Genomic DNA, 24,111 nt, shown 5'->3' on the forward strand with positions numbered 1-24,111 from the left:
TCTTTCTGTGAATTCAGTAAGCCAGGCACATGTTTACACTGACAACATAATGCAACCATCATTAGGGGGCAGAAGGAAAGCTGGATGAAGATAAATTGGACATATTGCTAACAGAATACACTTTTGGCAACCGGAGAGCAATTAAGATTAGAATTCTTAATCATCTTGAACATCTCCAAATTTGAGATCAGTGTGTTAGCATGTGGGAGAGTTGGTGGTAATGTGGAGTTTCGCAGTCATCATCAGTTTGGAACAGCAGGCTTAACATTAACACCACACAGTGCCGGCCAAGTCTGGATGATGCACTGCCTGAAATCCACTCACGTACAAACAGAGATCCTCTTCCCTCAAGCCCACACAAATTCAAAGAAGTACAAGGGAAGTTCCTGTCAAAAATGGGAGGGGAAAACCACTCTTCAGCTGCCGTACAGAGAGGATAGTGCACTGCTAACTGGTTTTACTATATCCATTTACACAGTCACAGAACGATAGGGGATGGAGGGGACCTCCACAGATAACATCTGAGCCCCCTGGTCAAAGCAGCATCACCTAGGGCAGGTTACCCTGCAACGTGCCCAGATGGGTCTTCCAAGTCTCTAAAGGAGACTCCACAATCTCTCTGGGAAGCCTGTTCTGGTACTCTGCTCCCCTCTGTTTTTCCTCCTGTTGAGGTGGAACTTCCAGGGTTCCAGTTTGTGTGTGGCTTGCTCCTGGTCCAAGCCAACATGTTGCCCCACACAAAAATTCATCCCACAGATAGCTTTCAAAACACCAGGTCATGTTTCCACAGTCATGTCGAAGTCTGCCATACCCACTCCCATGTTTGTTTTTCTCTGTTGTAGGTAAATACAGGCAACCGTAGCTCAAAGTTCTACAACCTGCCTGGTATCCATTATTAAAAGCTAAACAGATGTTTACTCAAACTGTACCATCATTGTTTGTCAAGCATCTAGGAACTGTTTATATCAGCACAGAATGGATGCCATTTACTGATAGTGCTGGAGGCTGAGTCAGAAAGCAGCACAATGAGAGGCATTCAAGCAGAGCAAAACTGGCTAATGGAGTTTGATAACAGCAGAGACACTGTATTCCTCATTAGTGCTGCAGCTACTGCTCAGATAATTCCACACAGATCCAGATGCAATCATACCAAGCACCGCACTGCAACACAGGAGTTACACAAGGGCAGGACCCTTTCAGTGCCTCCCCTACAGAGAGCAGGCCAAGGAAGGTTCTCACCTCCCTCTGTTCTGCCCTGGTGAGGCCTCATCTGGAGTAGTGGGTCTAGTTCTGGGCTACACAGTTGGAGAGGGAGAAGGAAGTGCTTAAGTGTGTACAGCAAAGGGCTATGAAGATGATTAAGAGAACAGAACATCTCTTACCAAAAGAGGCTGAGGGATTTGGGACTTTTTAGCCTGGAAAAGAGAAGACTGAGGGGGAAATCTTCTCAGTGCTTAGAAATGCCTAAAGGGTGAGTGTCAGGAATATGGGGCCAGGCTTTTTTCAGTGGTGCCCAGCAACAGGACAAGAGATAACAGACACAAACGTGAACATAAAGGAACCTCTTTACTTTGGGGGTGGTAGAGAGCTGGACCAGGATGCCCAGAGTCTCCACCTCTGGAGTCATTCCAAACCTGCCTGGATGCTGTCCTGCGAAATCTGCTCTGGTTGAGTCGGGCTAGATGGTCTCTAGAGATCCCTTTCAACCCCTTTCACTCTGTGATTTCCACATCCACTCTACTGGAGGCTCTCTTCTCCAAAATCTGTTCTTCAGTTCTTTATGCTCATTCATTCCATCTGTGCTTTGAGTGGTTTTCCTTTCTTCAGCAGAACACTTTTCTGGTCACACCATTAAGGGTATCACCAGAAAAGGACACCAGAGAAACCCTGAAAAAACAAAAAGCCACACCAAACCAACCACCAATTCTTCCAGTCAGGATTTCCAGACAACTGAACATCACATTAAAAACACACTAAAAGACAATCATCCCAAAACACATCTTGGCTTTGTCAGCTAGTGTAGATCCTCAAATTCAAGCTGCTTGCATTTTACTTGTCTGCCATTACTGGCAAATTAAAGCTAGGAACAAACGCTGCGTAGGCAACAAATAATTCCACTAACATGCCAACAATCACTTTAATCTCTTCCACTTAACAACTCATGAACCTTTTATGAACATAATCTTCTAGAAGGTAACTGGTAATACAAGATAATCCCAGAACAAGTTTAATTAAAAACACCAACTACATATAGCTGCACGCTTCCTTAGTGCTGAAAAAGCACGAGTGGCTATTATTAATAGCTCTGTTAATTTGGCAAACTGAAGTGCACAGAAACAAGCTAAAGCAGCATTCAGCAGACCATTTCACACTGGAAAAAAAAAAGAGTTTTCACCAATTATAACTTGCTTTAGCATAAGCATTAAAACCCTCTCCCATTTTAAACAGCTGAACGAAGCATGCTTGCGGAGTTGCGCATCCTGCTCTTTTAACAGCGACCCCAGCGCAAGATTATTCATTGTTACAGGCTACAATGGAATTAATCTAAAATTAAAAAGCCATTTTCCCGCAGGAAACGGAATTTGAGTCGCTTAGCTGTCAGATGGAAGTCAACACAGATTTCGTTTGAGTTTTGAATGCCAAGAACCTTATTTGACTGGACGTAAAATACATCTGCTATTTTTAAACCTACCTCGTGTAATCGTTTAACCAGAGCCCTGTAATTCAAACTGGGGAGCTCTTTTCACATTAAAAACCTGATCAGAAGACAGGTCTTTACAGTTCTGCTTAAGTGTTGGCTTGTTTCCATAAATACATTTCACGCTCCCAGGCTCCCCTAGTAATCATCTCAATGGCTCTCTCCCTTTCTTCTAAACCCACTTAGAAATATTTCAGCTTGCCTGAAGGCCTCCAGAAAGCTTTTTCTGCTTGCCATTGCCACAGCCTCATGCCCGTGGCAAGCAATAACCAGTCCGGTCAGGTCAACACTGATTACGCAGTGGACGCTCAAGAGGTGATGAGTGTATCCATCTCTTTGCTCCTCTGACCAAGAATAATGAAGCCCAAAGTCTTACTGCATCATTTTATGTGGTGCTACCGATCAGATCTGTCACCAAAATAGAAACAGCATCTTACTGCTTCCCGAACCTGAATCAATTTCTTACCTCAAAGGCTTCATCTGCGTAACTCTGAGCTTTATAGTTATACAAAAAGTCACAAAAGAAATTCTCTTTAACACATACAATTAAATCTCTCTCTAATGGATTAACCTTACACACAGGGAATCAAGTGGGCGAGCTGTGACATTCTTCTCGTGGAAAAGCACATATCCCAAGCCACTACATTTATCATATAATATATCTTTTTGGATAACACTATTCCATGATGAAAGGCACAGCTACAGGCTCTCTTCACACTGAGAAAATAGCAACAAATCCCACACTGGAGGAAAAAAAACCCTACATGTGTGCAAGCAAAATTAAACCTTGTAATCTAACACAGATTTCTTTCAACATGTTTCAGCTACAACACTTCGCTGAGAGCTCAATCCACAGAAAGTATTTTTGCCTCCTACAAGAGCGCATCAAATTTTAGACAGCTGAATGAGTTACCACTACAGAGAAGTGTGGGTTTCCTCAAGCTCAGGATCATCAAAAAAACCCCAAGACTACACAAAGACTTTGTCTTTTCAGGAATGTGCTCAACTAAACATAATGGAAGAACGTAATTCTGATGGATATCCAGCTCCCAAAGGGATCAGGGAAGGGTGCTGCTGCTCCAAGAAGCTCCTTGCATATTCTGAAAGCAGCTCCTTTAGATGTTGCACTGTAACAGCACATATCAGCTCCCTCCTCTTCCAGGATTTGATGCATTTCATTACCCAGGCCTACCCCCAAATGTCAGCTGTTCTGCACACGCTTTATCTCTAAGCAGCTTCTCACTAATGTGCACACAATTCAAGCCGCTGCAGTGCTCAGTCCCCACAGCGAGAGAGGTTTGTTTTGAAACCAGCGGTTGAAAAAAAATCTGCTGTGCTATAGAGACAACACTTAGAGCCCATCCTGACAGCCAATTTATCTACAGTCCAAATTCATAGCTAATCAAGTCACTAGAGCAAGCATATCAGCCGCGTACCATGCTCTGCAAGTTCCTTCTGACAAACACTTAACATCTGCAGCCTTTTGAAACAGAAGACATTTTTCCACAACTAGAGAAGTCAGACTGTGCTATGGATGACTGGCCCCTGAAGTCCTATTTCTGCAAGTAGGAACCAATGACCTGAGAACTGTTAACATCAAGGAACTAAGCAGGCAACAGTCTCAAAGGGATGTTTAAGTGATGCTGCCCAAATAGGTTCTTCCCACACAAAAATCCACTACTTTCTAAATTCAAAATGCTTCTTATCACCAGGGCATTTGCCTGAACTTAGTCACTGAAGACATGGCTCTGCTGCTACAGTGAAAAAATGGTTTTAAGCTATCGTTTAAATCTGTGTTGTTACAGGGTGGAAGATGAACTCTGTGGATATTAATCTTCATTTTGCTCAAAAAAACCCAAATTAGCAGGGGAAAAAAAAAAGAAAAAAAGAAGTCACACTCAACACCTCATGCATACTCATACACATGCCTAAATACACCCAGAAAGAGAAGGAAATCCCCTCTCCAAATATGGTCCCCGATAATTCATTCTATGACCTGAAGTTTTGTTTTGAAGTTTAAGGGATGTTTTGGTTTTACTCATGACACCAACTCGATGCAGCCACTGCCCCTTCTCTTAATCACAGACTAGACAGAGAGGCAAGACGAGCTCAAAAACACACCCAGCCACACAGAGAACAGACCTGGTTGGACTTCAAACAAACTTAAGATCACAGAAGGATCAGTCAGTTTTCTGCACTGCAAGTATTAATCTCTTCTGCTTGATTTTCTTGACTGGAGCCCTTCCTTCTCACCTAAGGGCAAGGGGGGAGAAAGCAAGCTACAGAGGACATGAATGTTGTTCTTCACACACCCACTGAGCCACAGACTGATTTTCAAATAGCATATTTAAATGAAGTTCAAATTATGTTCCCACTGAACTAGACCCTAAAGCACATGTGTTTATTCAAAGCAAACATGCACATAGGAAATAACCTTCTGGCCTTCCTTAGCTCACTAACGGGGGACACCACCTCCTTCCAGCCTGCAGGGCCCATTCAACAAGTTACATCTTCACCTTTGTACACCTGAAAGCAAATCTCCCATTTGATTCACTTCAAGGAGGTAAAGAGAACATTACTCGGAATGTATTTCCCCTATTGATTCAGAAGTGTTCCCTGAATGGGCAAATAGTCGATTAGTAACAGGAGGGAGACGAAGTCTGGGAGCTCTCCATTAGTAACACCGAGAGACATCCTGCTGCTCCAAAGCACAGAGGCATACACCTTCTGCTGAAAACACAAATAAGGAAACCAGGGAGTAAGAAGTTAAAGTAATTCCTACAAAGCTTCTTTTAAAGGCAAACTTGACTCAGGGCAAGAACTGCAGTGTAAAACGGTTCTGAGAATGACAGAGAACAGCAAGCTAGGAATTTTTTCTAATGCTTTGAGAAGAAAATTTAATGTAACTCAAATTTGGCAGCCAACACAACAAGCATTTACAAAGCAGTAAGGAAAATTGCCATCTGGTACTGAAGAACCAGGTATTTTCTACAGCTAGCAAAACCTTGATACGGACAAGTTATACTCCATAGATATTGCTGATAAATCAAGCCACAAAACAACAAACCCAAAGACGCAACAGAAAGTTGCCATCAGAGTTAGACTTTGAAGTAAAAGAGCAACCACATCTAAAATTAAAACATATAGTGAGAAAGCCCTGACCTATAGCCACACAGAAGAGAGCTCACTGCTGTCTCCATCTCAATACACCACTTCATCTGTATCAATCTCCAGACATCACTACAGGATAAAAAAACACCACCAAAACAACATCCAGACTCAAAGTGCACCAGACCCCATTGTTATGTCTCAACAGGAAAAAACACAACAGAGGAACATTGTGAAATACCAGAAGAACTTCATTCTTCCCTGGGAGAAGAGGTGCAAGCAACAACAGACTGAAGAGAGCTGCTCAAACGATTACTTCTGAAATGTAGTCATTTCTCAACCAGTAGAACAAGAGGTTCCTGAGAGTTCAGCTACCCTTCCTGTAACCAACTGCCGAGCACAAACTGCCATTACAAGAATCTGGTGGGTTTTTTTAATCCCCACACATTTCATCAGTATTGGTTAACACCTATAAAACTTCCTCATGACAAAGATCCATCACACCTGTTTCACAAGCTGAACAGCACAGTTGTTGGGAGCTCTTCGGCCTGAGCTCAAGCAACAAGTCATGTGTAGAAGCGCCTGGAGAACAGTCCAAATGCTGACAGCATCTAAAGTCCTGTTCTGAATGAACAGCATGCAGTCCTCCCAGCTTCTCTTGCTGTCTACTTGTAGCATGATCCTTTATCATCTTCAGAAATTAAATATATGACCTAATTAAAATACCTCTGGCATTTAATAGGGGAAACATGTTTCATTTCCAACAGAATGTCATAAACAAGAGGCCTCTTCATTAATAACCCCTCCCAGCCTTTGTTTCTACTCAGAAATATTTAACATGTGCATTAGGACCTCAGAAAAGTCCCAGGAAGGAAAAGTGTGACTGTAACTTACCAGGACTACACTAAACATACACAACAGTAATTACTTTCCACATGTTACTCAACTTGTACTTTGGGACAAAAGCTATGGAAGTAGTTATTTGCTGAGTAATTAGAGCAGGGAAGAGAACAGGGCTTTCATTAACTTAGGCAAGGCTGCACAGAGAGAAGTGACATAGAAGGGGAACACGAGTGGAGCCAGGGTCATTTTTCATACATTACAGCCATGGAAAGAGAAGCATGCAGTTAGACAATAGATGAAATCCAACAATGGAAGACTGAGTCTATTCAGCATGAAGAGAGGCAGGAAATAAGAATCAAATGACTTTTTCCAAGCAGAAGACTGAGCAGATAGGGCTGTTTACAGAAGCCTGTGGAACAAGCCAGCCCTGGAAGGTAAGCTGTCACGGGGACTGAGACACAGGGGGAAACGAAACAACCTCAAGCACAGTAAGAGCAGGTAGAATCCCAACACTTACAGTAGGGAAATTGGCATCCTTACCACAAAAACATAAGTAGAGGTACAGAGTAAATATCTTACATGCCACATTTCTACTGAGCTGCTGAAGGACACCTGAGATACAAAAGGAGTTGCCAGTGATAATTCTAACACCTCCCTACCAATTAACTCCCTTAAGACTACCTGCATCGCTCTCTTTTCACCTACTGCACTCCCACAGCATCTCAAAACTTGGATCATCAAACAGCAACCAGCCCTGTTTCAGCAGGTCAGAAGAGAACCTGCATTCTACCTAAGTTTTCTTTCAAGAGCATATGGTAACAGTCAACTTGGCCCTTGTCTAATCCAAATATTATTCAGACTTTCACCCAGAAGCACACATTGCAGCCTTCCCCCAATACCAAGAGACTTGCCTAGAAACAGAAAAGCCCTAAAGCCCTATGCTGTTGTTCAGACACTAAGCTGTTTTATTTGCACCTCTGCCTCAGGAGAACTACTTGATTACCATACTCCATCCATGTTTCTTTCTCCAGAAACATTTACCTTTCCCAGGTTATCCATGTTTGCCCCTTTTCACTCCATTCCTTTGATTTAAAGCCTAACCTCTGAAACAATATCCTGCTCTAGTTTTGGCCAGCACACAACAACAGCCTTACACAGCTTTTCTACTGACACCATCTGAAAGCCTTCCATAGCTTCTGCCCTGAGTTCAGCTGAATGAAGCAGCAGGGAATATAAAATTTACCATGGAAACTGAGTCACAGAAAACACAGAGAACAAGAAAGAGGGAGGAGGCTTCCCAGATTAACCACAGATACAAGGGGCAAATCACAGCAAGGCCTCGAAACAGAAAACAAAATGGATTTTACTCTGCTAAAAAGGTTCATTTTAATTTGCTCCCAGTAAAAGCAAATAAATGTGTGCCTGTGGTAATAACCAACACCAGAGATGAACTGCACAGCCCAAACCAGTCTGAAGGTAAACCAGTTTATCTCCTGATGCCTCTCAGTAGCCAGGCATTTGTCTCAAGGAAATATTTACATGTACAGGTACCTTTAAGTTCATTCCCTCGCTGGGGAAAGTTTCTCATCTTAAGGGTTCACGTTAGAAGGCAAGAGGCATAACTCAGAGGTTTAAGGAGCAGTCAGAGGCAGGTCTATTAAGTTTCATGAAAATGAATGACCTTGGAGACATAAATTAGATTTCCTGCATCGCACTCCCAGTTTGTAAAAATGAGGATTAAGTGTTAAGTCTCCTGCACTGACCTCATTAGGAGATCTCTAATGGAGACATTTCATTGCTTTTTACACAAGATGAACCACCCTGGCACACAGGTAGTGGAAGGACACACAGCTGTTACTGACTTGTGTGGGGTTTGCTCACCTAAAGAGCTGGTGGTCTCTCCTGGCTTGAAACTCACTACACAGAAAGAGCAAGGCAAAGCTTTCTGTGCAGAATCTTGTCACCTACTGGACATTAACACATTGGTGAAGCAGCTTCAAATTTCAGTTCTACTTCCACACTTGGAAGCTTCTCTTACACTTCTGAGTTCACACTTCAGTTCTAGATCATGCTGAGGTATGAGCTCAGTGAAGATGATGCACCTAGACAAGAGGTGCACTGAAGCTATTGCAGACAGAGGGGAAAACAAGATGAGGAAGAATTAGAGAAGAACACAGAATTCCAAGAGATAGGCTGAGCTGCTTTTGCAGGCAAGAGCAACTTTCAAGGAACAGAGGAGCACCACTATTAACACAAAACTCAGGCTCCACAAAATCAGATGAACTGAAAATGCACACATTCAGCAGAAGACAGGAAGGTGAGAAGCAGCTCCCTTCAACTCAAAGCTTTCCAAGCTCAGAGCCACTGCTCAATTACAGCTATAGGAGAAAGCTTTCGCTGCATGTGGCCTCCCTATCACCACAAGGCACTTGCTCTGAAAAAACCTTCCCACATGCCAAATGCTCTTTCTTGATTCAAAGCAAATCTGAAGGTCCTGCTTGCCTGAGCACCATTAGTTTTTTTTACTGGGTATAATTTCTTGGAGAAAGCCAGCCCTTAAAGCTCTGGAGTTCTGTGATGTAGCATCACTTCTTTCATATTCATGACACTATTCATGTTAACATGCATGAATGAAGACTCCTAAATCAAGGGAAAGATAAAGAGGCATTTTAGCATCAACATCGTGTATTCCAGTCCCTCGTGGCTGTTGGTACCAGCAGACTTATGTCATCTACGCACTTGTTTAAGAAGATTCATAATCCTTAAGCACTTCCATTTAATAACTTTGATACCTAGCACAAAGCTTCTGATCCCCAGCATCCTATAATAGTTAATTACTAACTGCACTTGCTATTTTTCTTGAAGCCAAGGAACAAACTGGTTGCCAAAACAGTGGACTAAAACCAGAATATGATGGCTTCTGCCTAAGTCTGTGTCCCAGCACACCAGTGCACCCAAGACAAGCTCATCCTGCTTCGCACAGCAATGCCACTACATCATTATTGCAAGTCCTCCGGTTTAAAGCAAAGTACAGTCTTGGGAGCTCCCCCAAGACCATAGAGAGTTCAGGAGCAGTACAGAAAAGACCTCTCTGGCATCACAGCTCTGCCTCAACACCTTTAGCTGCCACCTGAACACTCTAAATCCACTGTTCAGTACACATTTTAGCCCTCTCAGTCCATACATGCTTTCGGCTGTCTCTCACTCACAGAAAACTTAAAAGCTCCCTTCACTACAGCTTCCACTGCCAAGATCACAAATAGCTTCTGCTCACATTTTTAAGATATTAGCTAAAACAAAACAATCTGTTGAGTTTATGCAAATCATGGCTGCTTATGGAATGAGTGGTACTATGAAGACTGCTGACTCAAGGTAGGAATGCACAGATGAGGTCCCATGAGTCTCTGTGTTAAGTGCCCAGAGCCATTTACTAAAGGACAGAAGCCAACAGGGCTGCCTGAAGTTACCTGTCCTTCAGGAGAAGAAAATCAGCATCTCTCTCATATCTATTATTGGGATACACTCACTGTGTATCTAGCACTCACTAAGTTACACAGCCATTTACCTTACACCAACCCATTAATGTGAGTCATCTCACCTTAAGCACAGCTATATAGGTATATAGGTTACCTGCTTCATCAACTGAATGATCAATACCCTCTCCAGGTAGGTTCCCCAATCCAGTTCTCTACATACATTCAGACTAGGGGATTCCTTGTGCAGAAAACTGTAGGATCAAGAGTTTACTATACAATATCTGCCTGAAAATTTAATATGTACCATTTGCAAGATATCCGAGACCCAATAAGAGCTATCTTTTTTAGCCCCCTGAAATGAATGCAGCTTATTCTAGATGAGGATTCATTTGCTGGAAGACTGGTATAAGCACACACTGAGAGCCATGTCAAACCAGACAAAGCTGGGGTTTCTGACATTTTCACAGAGATTGCTCACTAACAAGTTCTGCTCCTTAATGGCTTTATTCATTTTTAGCATAATGTATAGCAAGTATGTTCCCCTTGGGTATTTTAACCAAGTTTTAAGAGATGCCTCCTCCCAGTGAAGCTGATCTCAGTTCCAGGAAAAAGGAAGGAAGGTCTGGAAGAAGACAGGCCAAGTACCCCAGACCTTGCCTGTTTCCACCCCAAAGCAGCTGGCCCTATGAAAAAGATGAGCATAAAGGAGAAACTGCTCATCAGGCACAGAGAAATACTTATTAGCTCTAGATGACAGAACTTCCTTTCTCCTTCTTGAACCTGGTTTCTCAGAGAAAAAAAAACCCTTCCCTAAATCACCTCACTTCCCTCTCTCTTCCCCTCCCCAACTCCTTTATCCTCTCATTTCATGCCAGTAACTTCTGGTGCGTAATGAATTTCATCCAGCCTGCCACGACAGTCAGCTCAGCAATAACCAACATTCCTGAAAGTTTTGTGCAAACCAGCAGATGGATAGGAAAAAAACCTCTAATTAATTACATCCCCACTAAGGCATGGCCAGACAGAAACCAGCATTTAAGTTTAGCTTGGCAGGCAGCTAGTCCACAGGCACATCCATGCTACTTGCCCATTTGATTGTTACGAAGGGCAGGGGAAAAGGAGGAATCAACTGACAGGAGGAGTGGAGCAGGCAAACTTCAGGACTTAGAAGCTCTTTGTCTCCTCCAAGGAGCTACCAGAATGTAAGTTCCATTAGTACTGTTGGCCATGAAGACAAATTGACAGTACAACCTCCACTACTACATTCACTGGAAGGGACAAGGTAAAGTCAGCATTATTGAACAGAAGTCCTGGTATGGCTTTAAAACAGGTCAAAACTGATTCTCAGTACCAGACACTGACAAATCCCTGATATGAATCCTCATATGACATAAATCCCACAACAAGATTTCTTCATTCATGTAAGTAGACTAAATACAAATTGAACTAGGACCTCAAAATTAATGAGCAATCATTTTCTTCCACTTACCTTGGATCTTAAAAGCATGAACTAGCCTCTCATTCTGCGAACAAAAGACAACCTAAGTGTTCAAAGAATAATTCCTCCTTTCACTAACTCAGCCATAAAAATCTGCTTTTAAATCTATCAAATTCATGCAACATCTAAACTGATCTACGTTTTCAGAACTGCACTTTCAACACAACTAACATACCAGACACAAATGCAACCCTTTAGGCACAGAATTCAGAGCACCACCATCAGACCTGATACAAGCACACATTTCTAGGAATTCCACAACAAAAAGCCCTCATTATCCCCACTGGGCATAGAGGGAAAACTGATGTTTGCATCCAAGCTAGTTCCACTTTACTCTAGGTCAATGCACTATTCTGGATGCTCACTGAACAGACATTTGTATTAAACAAAAAAAAAACCCAACGAACACCTACTGAAACAGGAACAGTCAGCTAATATTTCTGTGTTTGGGCTTTTTCAGTCACTCACAGCAATTCCTTGCCCCAGCAGACTTTTAAATCAAAAGGAGGCAGCACAGTATTCATATCTTGTTTGCTCCTTTGTTCATACATCAGCCTCTCTGAAAAGAGCAGTTGGGCACAGCTACCAACATTATAAAAGCTTGTGTAAAATGCTGCTGGCAAGCCAACATAAAGAGCACAATACTGCGTTGTAGATCCTGCTCCCTAACACCTCCCAGCACTCCAAGAAGTGACTAGATTTTCTTCCTAGCAACTTGCTGGAAATGCCATTTCCAAACTGCATCTGATCACATTCACCTCCTCCTGACACCTTCCACACCACTAATGCCAATCCAAATTCCCTACTGCAATAAACCAACTCAGCATGAGCAGAGCATCAGCTTCATTTCCAGCAGCTTTGAAAAAAAGCACACTGAATAAGCAGGTCCCCAATCAATTCAGAGTTTGTTCTGTTCTGATGCCAAGATTTATTTCTTTTTTAATATGCTGTATTTTAAAGCCTATTGATTGAAATTTAGGCTCTGAGCTCAAGTCAGAAACTACATATCCCTTTAAGACAAGCACAGAATTAATAGAATGGTTTGGGTTGGAAGGAATCTTTAAGATCATCTAGTTCCAAACTTCCTGCTAGACCAGGGTGCTTAAGGCACATCTAACCTGGCTCTGAACACTGCCAGGCTTGGAGCTGCCACAGCTTCTCTGGGCAACCTGTTCCAGTGCCTCACCACCCATCATCACTAACCGCTTTGACCCAAGCAGGATGACTCGTTTAGATTTCATGAAAATGAGCAATCTGACCTAGTGGAAGGTGTCCCTGCCCTGGAGAGTGGTGGTGGTGTGGAAGTAGGTGATCTCTAAATGTCCCTTCCAATCCAAACCGTTCTATGAGTCTATGAAACAAGTGTGAAGTATTTCCACAACAAAACCAGAGTGAAAAGCAGCTGAACCTTAAAACCAGCCTAACCAGATACCACTCTGAAAACCAACCCGTACATGGGAAAGTTAGGGGGTGGTTTTCAGTGTTTCACTCCAACCCTGACGACCACTCCTAAGTTTATGGAGCTACTCACTCATCCCAGGATCACATAATGAACGATTGTTGTTTTTAAGCTAGAAGTTAACTACGATGCCAGCACTGTATTCATATGCCAACGACACAGAGTGCAGCATGTGACTGAAGCTTACAGTGTCCTTAAATATGGCACGTAATGAAATCAAAGCTACCCTCAGGCAATTTTAATGTACCAACAGCTCTGCTGAGAGGATAACACAGGTTCTGCTGTGCCATTACACAGCCAGTAACACACACTTGCAAATTCTATATGCTCACAGCGCACTTTTTTTTCCTCTCCCTCCCTCTCCCAAAAGGGAAATAACTTCTTTATGGGCAAAACAACTACCCTGGTTGGAACGGAGAGATGTGTTTTGTAGCTATGACAGTAAATTTACAAATAGTGTGTTATTAAAGTCAATTATTAAACTGCAACGTCAGAAAGCCATTTTTCTCACCTCAGCTGTAATCAGCATTAAGAATCACACACACCACATCCCTTCACGTTGGTGAACGTTGTTCCTAGCAGCCCTTTGCTGCAGCAGCATTGAATCTATTCCCACAGCTCCACAGGATGGACTTCTGCGTGCATACAAACCCCTCAGGAAGGGAAAACAAACCCCTGGATGCAAAGAAACCACTATTTGTTAGTATGTAATTACTCTGTAAGGCAAGCCTGTCTGTCTCCTAGCCCCACTTATACTTTATTCTCAAGAAATGCTTCTTATTCTGCTTAGGGATATCAAGAGCTGTGTCCTAGAATCACAGAATTGTTAGGGTTGGAAAGGATCTCAAGGATCATCCAGTTTCAACTCCCCTGCCACGGGCAGGGACACCTCACACTAGATGGGATTGCTCAGAGCTGCATCTAGCCTGGCCTTCAAAACCTCCGGGCTTCTACCATCTGCCCAGGCAACCTCTTCCAGGTCTCACCACCTTCATGACGAAGACTTCTTCCTAACATCCAGTCTGAATCTCCCACTTCTTGTTTTGCTCCATTCCCTGCAGTCCTATCACTATCTGACACTCTAAAAAGTCCCTCTCCAGCTTTCTTGCAGGCCTCCTTCAGGTACTGGAAGGCCACAATAAGGTCTCCTCATTGTCCTGATGGAGCATTATTTCTCTCAGTCACCTCATAGCACAAATTCACATTCCACAGGAATCATGAAACCACAGAGGCAGTGCAAGCGTTTCACTGTACCCCTCTGGGAGCTTAAATCACAGGATTCATGCAGACTGCAACATTAAAATTATCACTAGCTACACCAAAGCTACAGCAGCAGTGTAAAAACACCCCAAAAAGCGTCCTCAATCCAGAGGCAGTCACGACAATTCATCCAGGGAAGGGAAGTGAAGTCATGCACCCTGATTACACACTGAAGCCAGTTGAACAGTCAAAAACAAAACTTAAGAGGCTTCAGAATGGAGCTGTGACAGTCACTGCTGCCTGTTCTTCAAAGAATGCAGCACACTGGCATCTTTCCCTCAACAGCCACATATTTTTCTACCCTTTCTGCACACCTCAACAGCACCAGTTAGTTGACAAGGCAGTGGTCTATCAGTGAGCCAGCTGAGATTTGATCACATCTCAATAACCCAAAACCTGAAAGCCTTAGGCAGCAGTTGCTCTCTTAAAGCTTCAGCACACACTTAGGGCAGTCATCCTGTGAGGAGCAAGGATTTGGACACAATGATCCTCATGGGTCCCCTCCAACCTGAAATAGACTGCGATTCTACAATTGTTCTTGCTTATTTGTTTTGTTTTAACAGATGCTGCTGTAAAAGCAGAAACATTAAACAATCATCCGGGAAGGAAACCATAGACACACTGAAATCGACCTCTGCACACTTCCTTTTACTTCTGTCATCCCGGCACATTGATCTGCAGTACCCTCCCTTGACAGCAGTTTTCCTGGCATCGGTGTCTTCAGACCAAACACCCCAAAAGATCTGAAGTGGAGTGATGTTTTTAAGTCAAGCCAGGTGGAGTTCGATTTGAGGGGAGAAGGCAGAACATGAAAGTTGAGAGGGGTTCAAGAGAGTGTACTTCCGAGTCTCACCTCATGTGCTCCCTCTCTCTCCATACATTCAGCCGCAGACAGAGAAAGCAGCAGAGCCAGCACTGGGAGGGGAGGAGGAAAGAACACACGCAATGTTTTGGCGGCCTTCAGCTTCTAAATCACTATTTCACTTTTTCTGCAAGGTTACCAAAAGGCCATTCTGAGGAAGGAAGTAGAAAATGCTTCCCATTCTCTGCCTTCCACTTCTCAAAAGAAGAGCCGGTGTCTGAGTGAGCAGAGTCCCAAACACAGCGGAGTGCACGGCAAAGAACAATGAGCTCCCAAGCCTGGGCATTGTGTGCATCTACCTCCTCCTCTTCCCTCCAGACCCCATCAACCAGCACAGCAGATCTCTCAAATGACCACACACCCACAGCAGGCCACCAAAACCAACCCCAGTTCACATTTTATGTTACCAACTCAAGGAGTAAAAATCAAGACGAGATGAGATGTATTTACCATTACTATAGAAAGGCTCCCACCCCTCTTAACCACCATGGATTTTGGAGTGCTAAGGGAGCAGTGTACAAAACCCAAAGTGTTTGCCTGGCAATAGTGGAACTACAAAAACGATTACAGATGGACATGAATAGCACATTTGACACATGCCTTTTAAAACAAGCAAGGAGCCCTTTTGACAGTGCTCATTCCTACCTGGTTAAAACCCTTATTTAAGGGCACCCACTCAAACTACTGCTCATCTCAGATTTGTTCTGAGAAAGCATTTCTACTAAACCAAAACAGTGGAAACTCCTCAACGAGGAGGGTGCAGAAAGGAAATAACATCTTGGATGTCAATAAGTGGTCAGTGTAACTCGGGAATAAACAGACACCAGACAGCAGCCTGCTGACTGCATAAAAACACTCTGGGCTGCTAATCGCCAAGAGCATTACTGCTTCAAGGGGAAACTCAGCAGAAAAAGTCAGTAAATCAAAATAACTGCAACCAGCGTGTAAAAATAAATCTAAGGGGAACGACACTTCAACAATGAATCATATTGTTTTCCTCCCAGCAACTCCTTGATCAGCCAGTTTCAGTGGGAAGCCTCTAATGTTGTCTACCTCCCACTACTTTTCTGATGCTGGTCACCTTCCTTTCACACTTCAGAAAGAAAAATGGGAACAACAGAAGGGGGAAAAAAAAGATACTAAAACCCCACCCCTTCCTATGCTACTGAAAATGTTATGATTAAACTCATTTGCATAAAGCTTTCATTTCACACTTCCATACCCATCGCACACGAAAATGCGTGCAGCTCTCAACCGCCTCAGCCAGCCTCCTCTGGGCGCCCATTTAAGTTAAATATTTCCCCATCTCGCCTTTATTCGAGAGGTGAACAAGTTCAACCTCTCCCCCGAGAGCCCCTCCTCTGCTCAGCATCAGACAGACGCTCTCCAGCAAATAAAAAAGCCAAACGACCACAGGCGCACAAACGCGAACCCCAGCACCCCCGGGGCGCCCCTCCCGCAGCAGGAGCAGGTAGGAGCGCCAAAGTCTGGCGAGAGACTTTCTCCCCCCGCTCTACTCTCACGCCTGCGGACACAATTGCCCCCTCCGCGCCTTTCCCGCGTCCAGCCCCGGGCATTCTTCCCGGAGTTCCCTCACCCGGCGCTCCTTTCTCTCCTCTCCCGGTGATTAACACCGGTAAAACAATAAACAAACCTGCCTGCGCTGCACACACAAGGCAGGAGCCAAGGGCCTCACCCCCGACTCGCAGCCACAACAAAACCCCGGTAAGTTACCCCGCTCCGCGCCCACCTACCTCCGCGGTGAGCTACACCATCAACGGCGGCTCCCTCTACGCTGCCGGGACAAAGCGGCGGCGGCGGCGGGGCCGCTGGGCGGGAGCGGGGCGGCGGCGGCGGCAGTCGGGGAGCAGCTCCCCTCTATACCCGGGGTGGCGGCGGCGAGCGGCAGGGTCCCCGTGCGGTGCTTTCAACAGCGGCAGCCCAGGGGCATTTTAACTGGGAGACAAGGAGCGGGGCGGCGACCGGGCCGGGGCGGGAGACCGCGGGGAGGGGGAAAGGAGGAGGTGGAGAAGGAGGAGGGGCGGCGGCGGCTGGGGTCCAGGCAGCAGAGCGCTGCCTCCGCCTGCCTTCCCTCACGCACGCACGCAGCGAGCGGGCACCCAACGGCGCAGGCAGGCCGGAGCCGCGTCCCAGTATCCGGCCTCGCCATTGGAGGAGGCGGGGCGCCCCGTGACCCGCGGGCGGTGGGAGCCAATCGGCGGAGTGCATGGAAGTGATTTAAAAGCACAGGGGAAGGCGGCGGGGGGGGGGGCCGGGCCGGGCTCACGCCGCCGGCAGCGCCGAGAGCGGGGCCCGCTGGCACAAAGGCGGCCGGGACCTGCCCGCTCCCCTGCGCTGGGCACGGCCCCGGCAGGCAAGGAGGATGGCAGCGGGACGAGCCTTCCGTTCCAACACACCCACGCACCGGCGGAGCGTGGGGCGAGACGACGGCCACACACACACAGGGATACGTACAGCCCGTGGGGGTTCTGTGGGGTAGCTAACAATTAAAGGTCAAAAGCGTCGAGGGACGGTTGGGTTTAGGATGTCGTCATCCTCTGCTGCAGTGGCACGCTTGGCGAGAGAAAACAATGGAGAGTGTGAGACCAGTGACCTCCTCGCCAGCTCCAGCGTGGCCTGGCCTGGGCTCTGGCACTGCTGGCCCGAGCAGGCAGGCGGACATCGGCCACGCAGCCTGCCCAGGCTGGCCCTGGCACCGCTGGCCCGAGCAGGCAGATGGGCGTCAGCCGTGCAGGCCAGCCCGTGTCAGCCCTGGCAGCGCTGGCAGGTGAGCATTGGCCATGTAGCCCTGCCCAGGCTGACCCTGGCACCGCTGATGGGTGAGCATCAGCCATGAAGCCCAGCCCAGGCTGGCCCTGGCAGCACTGACTGGAGGGCGTTGGCCATGCAGCCTTGCCTAGACTGACCCTGGTACCGCTGCCCCCAGCAGGCAGGTGGGAATCTGTCAGACAGCCAAGCCCCGGTCAGCCCCGTCACTACTGAAGGGTGGGTGTCGCCCACACAGCCCTGCCCGGGTCAGCCCTGGCACTACTGAAGGGAGGGCATCATCCATGCAGCCCAGTGCAGGCTGTCCCCGGGAGCTGCCCAGGGCCTGGCGCAAAGGTGGAGCATCCCCAGCGTTGCGCTGCTTTGTTTGTAAATCACGTAGTAGCCTTCCTACAGCAGTACGTGTGCAACGTGCGTTTGGCATGCAAGTGTTTCTTCCGAGTTGTCTTGTTCTCATGAATAAGTAAACAGCTATCAGCGGTGTGAGTAAATGTGTTTGAAGTGTCTTCAGTGCGAGACGAGGTGCAAAAATGTTATGGCTCTGTCAGAAGCTTTCGGCTGCACTGTGGCTCCAGCCCATCAGACCTCTTAGGTCGCCGCTCCGTATTAGTCACATCAAGGCACTGCCACTGCTCTTGCACAGAAAGTTAAAGATTATGCATAAGTGCCTCGCTGGATAAAAAGCTGAGGCTGCTTCTTACTGCTCTGCGTGGTGAGGAAATTGTCAAAACAGCAGAATTCCAAATTACTGATTAGCAATTAATGACATACTTGGTCACTTAGGAGATTTTTCAGCTCCTTCGTCTGGGAGCTCTCGCAGAGTTAGGCGAGATAGCGGGAAGGGCCCCGCGCCGAAAACAGAGCAAGCTTGTTATTTACCATTAGCCTCACCTTTCATCTGCAGAGCAGGCCAGCAGAGTGTATCACATGGGGGTAAGGCAAGTCACACATTCTTGCCGGGGATCTGAGAAATTTCCCGTGGAATTAGATCTCCTTTTTGAACAAGCACCAGGCTGTGTCAGGACATATTTTGCCCTCAATTACACTTGTGCAACCCCAACTGTTTGCTGTCTCTGTAAACTGTCTTCACGGCTGATTCTGGTGGTAGCACAGGAGATAAGTTGGAGGCTGTTAACGTTATTGCCTTTAGCAGGGGGGAAGTGGGATCTGTTTTCACTGAACAAAAAGGCACACACAAGGAGATCTGAGCTCTGTACATCAGAGGAATTCAGTTCTTTGCACTGAACATGCAGGGCAAATTTATCCCTAGCACAATTTCAGGGAGAGGGTGAGACAGAGCTGATTGTGTTCTAATAACTAATTTAGATAAGTGTCTAAAAATGCACATCAGTTAAATGTCTGACAGCCATTTTGGAGGCTACACTTAAGCTGTCCTTGATAGAGTCTGATTCCATCTCTCCTATTTTCTCTGCTAATTACAATTTCATGTTCCTCGCTCTCTGGATGTACACATTAAAAACTGTACCAATTGCCACAGCAGCAGCCTTGCCTTCAGCTCTCTCCAGTCACTATGTCTCTGATGGGGAAATTCTCCACAACAGCCTCTCTCCCTCTTCTCCCTCTCCTGCTTCTCTCCCATCTTCTCCTCTCTCCCTCTCCGACCCTCTTTTCTACCAACCTTCTGGTCATCCTGTCAGCACACAGAAATTAGAAGTAGTTACTCACAACGTTTTGGTGGCATGTAGTTAAACCACAACAAGCATGTCTGGGGGGATTTCACAGTATCATCAAGGTTGGAAAAGACCTCATAGATCATCAAGTCCAACCCTTTACCACAGAGCTCAAGGCCAGACCATGGCACCAAGTGCCACGTCCAATCCTGCCTTGAACAGCTCCAGGGACGGCGACTCCACCACCTCCCCGGGCAGCCCATTCCAGTGTCCAATGACTCTCTCAGTGAAGAACTTTCTCCTCACCTCCAGCCTAAATCTCCCCTGGCACAGCCTGAGGCTGTGTCCTCTCGTTCTGGTGCTGGCCACCTGAGAGAAGAGAGCAACCTCCTCCTGGCCACAACCACCCCTCAGGTAGTTGCATGACTAATGTCTGTAGCCCCTGAAATGCACAGGAGTTGCACTGCCAAAGCAGTGTCTGCTGACAGCTGTACCCACATCCTCATACCCTGCACAAGTAATCCAGTTACAGGTTTGCTTCTTAACCAGAGAACTGTTGCAGGAATAGCACTTAAAGCTGTTTTGGTTTGGTTTCCTAAAGATGCAGCCCGCCCTGTGGACAACACTGAACAAAGCCACAGAGCTTGTCCTGTAATTTTCTGCCAGCTAAAGTAGTGTGAGGTGTAGCTAACACAAGGGAGGTCAAGGAAGACCCAAATGCTGCAGGGAGACATCACTGCTCCTCTGTCTGGTGGCTGCTGGTTTTTGTGGGCCACATAGCAGTGGAGAGAGATTGGTGTTGAAATGACTGAGCATGTTGTACCTGTAAAATATTTTATGTACAGACACCAGCAGGTCTCTAACAAGGCAGTTCCTGACATCCCTGCAATGTTTCCTGTGTCTATCCCCCAGCATTCCTGGGAGGTATAAAACTGCTGATGCAGAGAAAGGCTAATTGGCCATGTCCACAAAGAGACTTAAATTCCAACATGCCACATAAGGTATCTACACACAAAATGTTAATCCTTGAAATCCTGTTCCTTACCCCTGGATATTTCTGAAGATCTGACGCAGCAACATTTCTGCTGTCTGAGTATTCTGCATCTGAAGCATTGCTCCTGCTGTCATCTGGAAATGCCTCTGCCTTGACTGCAGACAGAGTCCCACCAGAGCCCCCTCAGCACTCCCATCGCAGGGCTGCCTGTCCCCCGTGCATACTCAAGTGTCCCTGTGGAGCTCATTTAGCCAAGAGCAGGCTCTTAGGTGCTCCAGGAGCCTTGCTCCAGGCTGCAGCATGCCCTTTTCACAGAAAACACAGTGTTGCTCCTGCCTCATTGCTGCTCCCCCACCCTCCATGCTCCCCTCATTGCATCCTCCATGCTCTCCTGGACCTTCTGTCCCAAGCTGTTCTGCCAGCTCCCTTTTGAGCCTCTCAGCTACAGAGTTCTGTTCTGCTTGTTTGCATCTACTCAAGTAAAGACATAGCAGAAACTTCAAGTGGTTAGTGTTAGTGCTTTTGTATTATGGAAAACTCATACTCTGTTTTGTCTGCTGCTGTTCCATCTGCCTTACAAAATGAACCCAACGAACCACAAACCAGTGGCCAAGCAGCACAAAGTGAATGGAGAGAAAGCAAAATGAAAACCTGATGCACCAGTGCAAAAGGAACATCACTTCCAGACAGAGCAGGCCATCAACGAGGGAAGAGCTGAACTGTGTCATGAGGACATTGCTGCCAAATCCAGATACCATCCATGTGGGTAGAGGAAAGTATCTGCAGTGCATCCAGCAAACCCTAGAAACACTCTTGGAGGGAATAAACACATTTGCATGACAATGAGGCCAAGCATTTCTGGATTTATTAGTGTGCTGCCAGGAGAATTCATACCCTGGGTAAAGGAGGATTCTACAAGCAACTCCTGACTGCTTTCAGATGCTGATCTCTTTCCTGCGTGGGCACAGAACTTCCTGACCTTCCCTTTTGCTGTCAGTGTCCTAGAGAAACCATGAACTCACCTGTTTGGTCAGTAGATATGGAGGTTTCCTACTTGGGTAACTGACTTAGTTTTGGCCTAAACTGTCATTTGGGTTTTTTTTTCCCTTTCTAGCTTTCAATAACAGTTCCTTCTTGCACCCTTTGCTAGCCCCTGCCTCTATTCTACCTGACATCTCTATGTTAGAGTATGTATTTCAGTGTTTTAATGGACTCTTGACAGAGCTGTTTTAACACAGCTGTTTGTATTAATAGCTGTCCCTTGGCCACCTGAATGAAGCCAAACCCCAGGAGAAGCAATCTCACTAGCAACTTCAAAGCAAGAATCCACCACTATTGAAGGACTCTGTGGGCACCTTTTCAACCCAACTAGTTGAAAAGGAAAAAGAAAAAGGGGAGGGGGGAAGATGATTTTTTTTTAATTCTAGGGTGATGAAATTACAAACCAGTCCTTGCCCATGACAGATGAGTCAGGCTCTAACCTCAGCAATGCAGTAAAAACTCAGCTCTAATGAAACAGGCAAATGTCAATACAGCGATTAGCTTGCAAGATAATATTCTGAGAGGCTTTTACAGATGACCTAACTCCACTCACAAAAAGGATTATATTCTTTCTTTCCCCTTTTAATATCTGAATATCAGCCCTTCAGCTGAAAACTGTTTGCTCTGGGGCTTTTTTCTGGGTTGTTTTGTTTACTGTAGAAATCTCAGGAATTTCCAAGCCCATTTTGACACATATGGCTGGAGACCTTTCTGGAAGACTCATACCACTTGAAGGGCAATGCACTGGATGGCTGTGCATGACTCCTGTGGACTCCTCCGTTTATCTCTCTTTAAAACTGGCTCTGTGGGTTGCAATGAGAGCCAAAGCAAAATAAATGAGATTTAAATCAGTCTGGGAAGACTGACACACAGTCAAGCACAGTCAAAATTACAGTGGTTTGCTTGCTCAAGGCCTCATCCGATCTGGCCTTCAACACACCCAGGGAGGAGGCACCCACAGCCTCCCTGGGCAGCCTGTTCCAGAGTCTCACTACCCCCTTACTGAAGAACTTCTTCCTCAGCTCCAGGCTAATCCTGCTTTCCCTCAGCTACAAACCGTTCCCCCTTGTGCTGTCTCTGCACACTCTCATGAACAGTCCCTCTGCAGCCTTCCTGGAGGATCTGTTCAGGTATTGGAAGGCAGCTCTAAGGTTCACTTGGAGCCTTCTCCAGGCTGACCACCCCCAGCTCCCTCAAACTATCCTCACAGCAGAGGTGCTCCAGCCCTTGGATCATCTTTGTGGCCTCCTCTGGACTCGGTCCAGCAGCTCTGTGTCCTTCTTACATTGGGGACATCGATGACTTCGTTCACATTCTTCAACATCAAGCTCCTAAGTCACCTCTGAGTCCATTTTCTGTGACCTACAAAAGTGTCTCATCTGTATCTTTGCACATGGCTCCATCATTTCACCTTTGCTAGGAAACTGTGAGCTCAAACAACCCTGACATTTCTGCTTGTGATGTTCTAAAACATTCCAGAAACACAAAATGTTATAAATTCATTTCCTCAGGAATAAAAAAGAGAGAGAGAGAAAAGGAGAAAGAAAGAAAGAAAAAAAAAGGCAACTAAAATTCTTTTTATCTTTTAAAGGTTTTCCATTTCCCTGACTCAGACCATTTCCTAGTGGGTTCTGCATAATGAATATTAGCAGAGGTTGGCTTACCACAGTGTCTAGTGAGGCTCATTTATCAAAGCCCAGGATGTGTGCCATGCAAAGGGGAAGAAAAAAAAAAAGGGGGGGGAGGATGGAGGGAGGAAAAGAAACAACAAAAAAAAATAATCTCACTGAAAATGAGCAAAAAATTTCAGCCCTAACAATCCTCCCTCTCATTCCTGTGTACTTGGGCATGTTCCAGTGCATGCAGCGAGAAGACAAAATGGCCATCTGCAGAACATGAAATGGATCTAACGAGAGATTTGTACACCTTGAAAGTCACCACTGCTGAAGCTGCAAATGACTAATGACAGCTTTTTCCTCATGAGTGGGATTAATTGCATCACCTCTTGATGCTTATTTCTCTATCCCGTTCCTACCCGGGGATAGCTACAAGGCAATTAGTGCTGTGATTTACATACCAGATACAAATCAGCTAAGTAAAGGAAATGCAACCAACTTGCAACCCAGAACTCTGCACTGGTGAGAGCCCACCTGGAGTACTGCACCCAGCTCTGGGGCCCTTGGGACAAGAGGGATGTGGAGGTGCTGGAAGGTGTCCAGAGAAGAGCCACGAGGACGAGCAGAGGGCTGGAGCTGCTCTGCTGGGAGGAGAGATTGAGGTAGTTTGGGCTGTGCAGTCTGGAGAGGAGAAGGCTTCAAGGTGACCTTATTGTGGCCTTGCAGTATCTGAAAGGGGCTAGAAGAAAGCTGAGGAGGGACTTTTTAGGCTGTCAGGTAAGGATAGGACTGAGTGGAAAAGAACAAAGCTGGAAATGGGGAGATTCAGACTGGATGT

General features: G+C 45.9%; 1 protein-coding gene across 3 annotated transcripts in view; it reads right to left on the reverse strand.

Annotated features, from left to right (window-relative positions):
• RERE (arginine-glutamic acid dipeptide repeats) overlaps window positions 1-17,335 on the reverse strand; it is a 259,355-nt gene extending 242,020 nt beyond the window's left edge. For 2 of the 3 annotated variants that reach the window (XM_064172264.1, XM_064172260.1), the window contains exon 1: window positions 16,959-17,335. The gene's annotated coding sequence lies outside the window, so the exon portion shown is untranslated. Of the gene's footprint in view, window positions 1-13,593; window positions 13,613-16,958 lie in introns of those variants that run through there. The other variant, XM_064172263.1, reaches the window with a different exon arrangement.
• Between the last annotated feature and the right edge of the window lie 6,776 nt (window positions 17,336-24,111).

This window comes from Pogoniulus pusillus, chromosome 36, assembly GCF_015220805.1.
Source record: "Pogoniulus pusillus isolate bPogPus1 chromosome 36, bPogPus1.pri, whole genome shotgun sequence".
In the NCBI taxonomy this organism is placed as follows: domain Eukaryota; kingdom Metazoa; phylum Chordata; class Aves; order Piciformes; family Lybiidae; genus Pogoniulus; species Pogoniulus pusillus.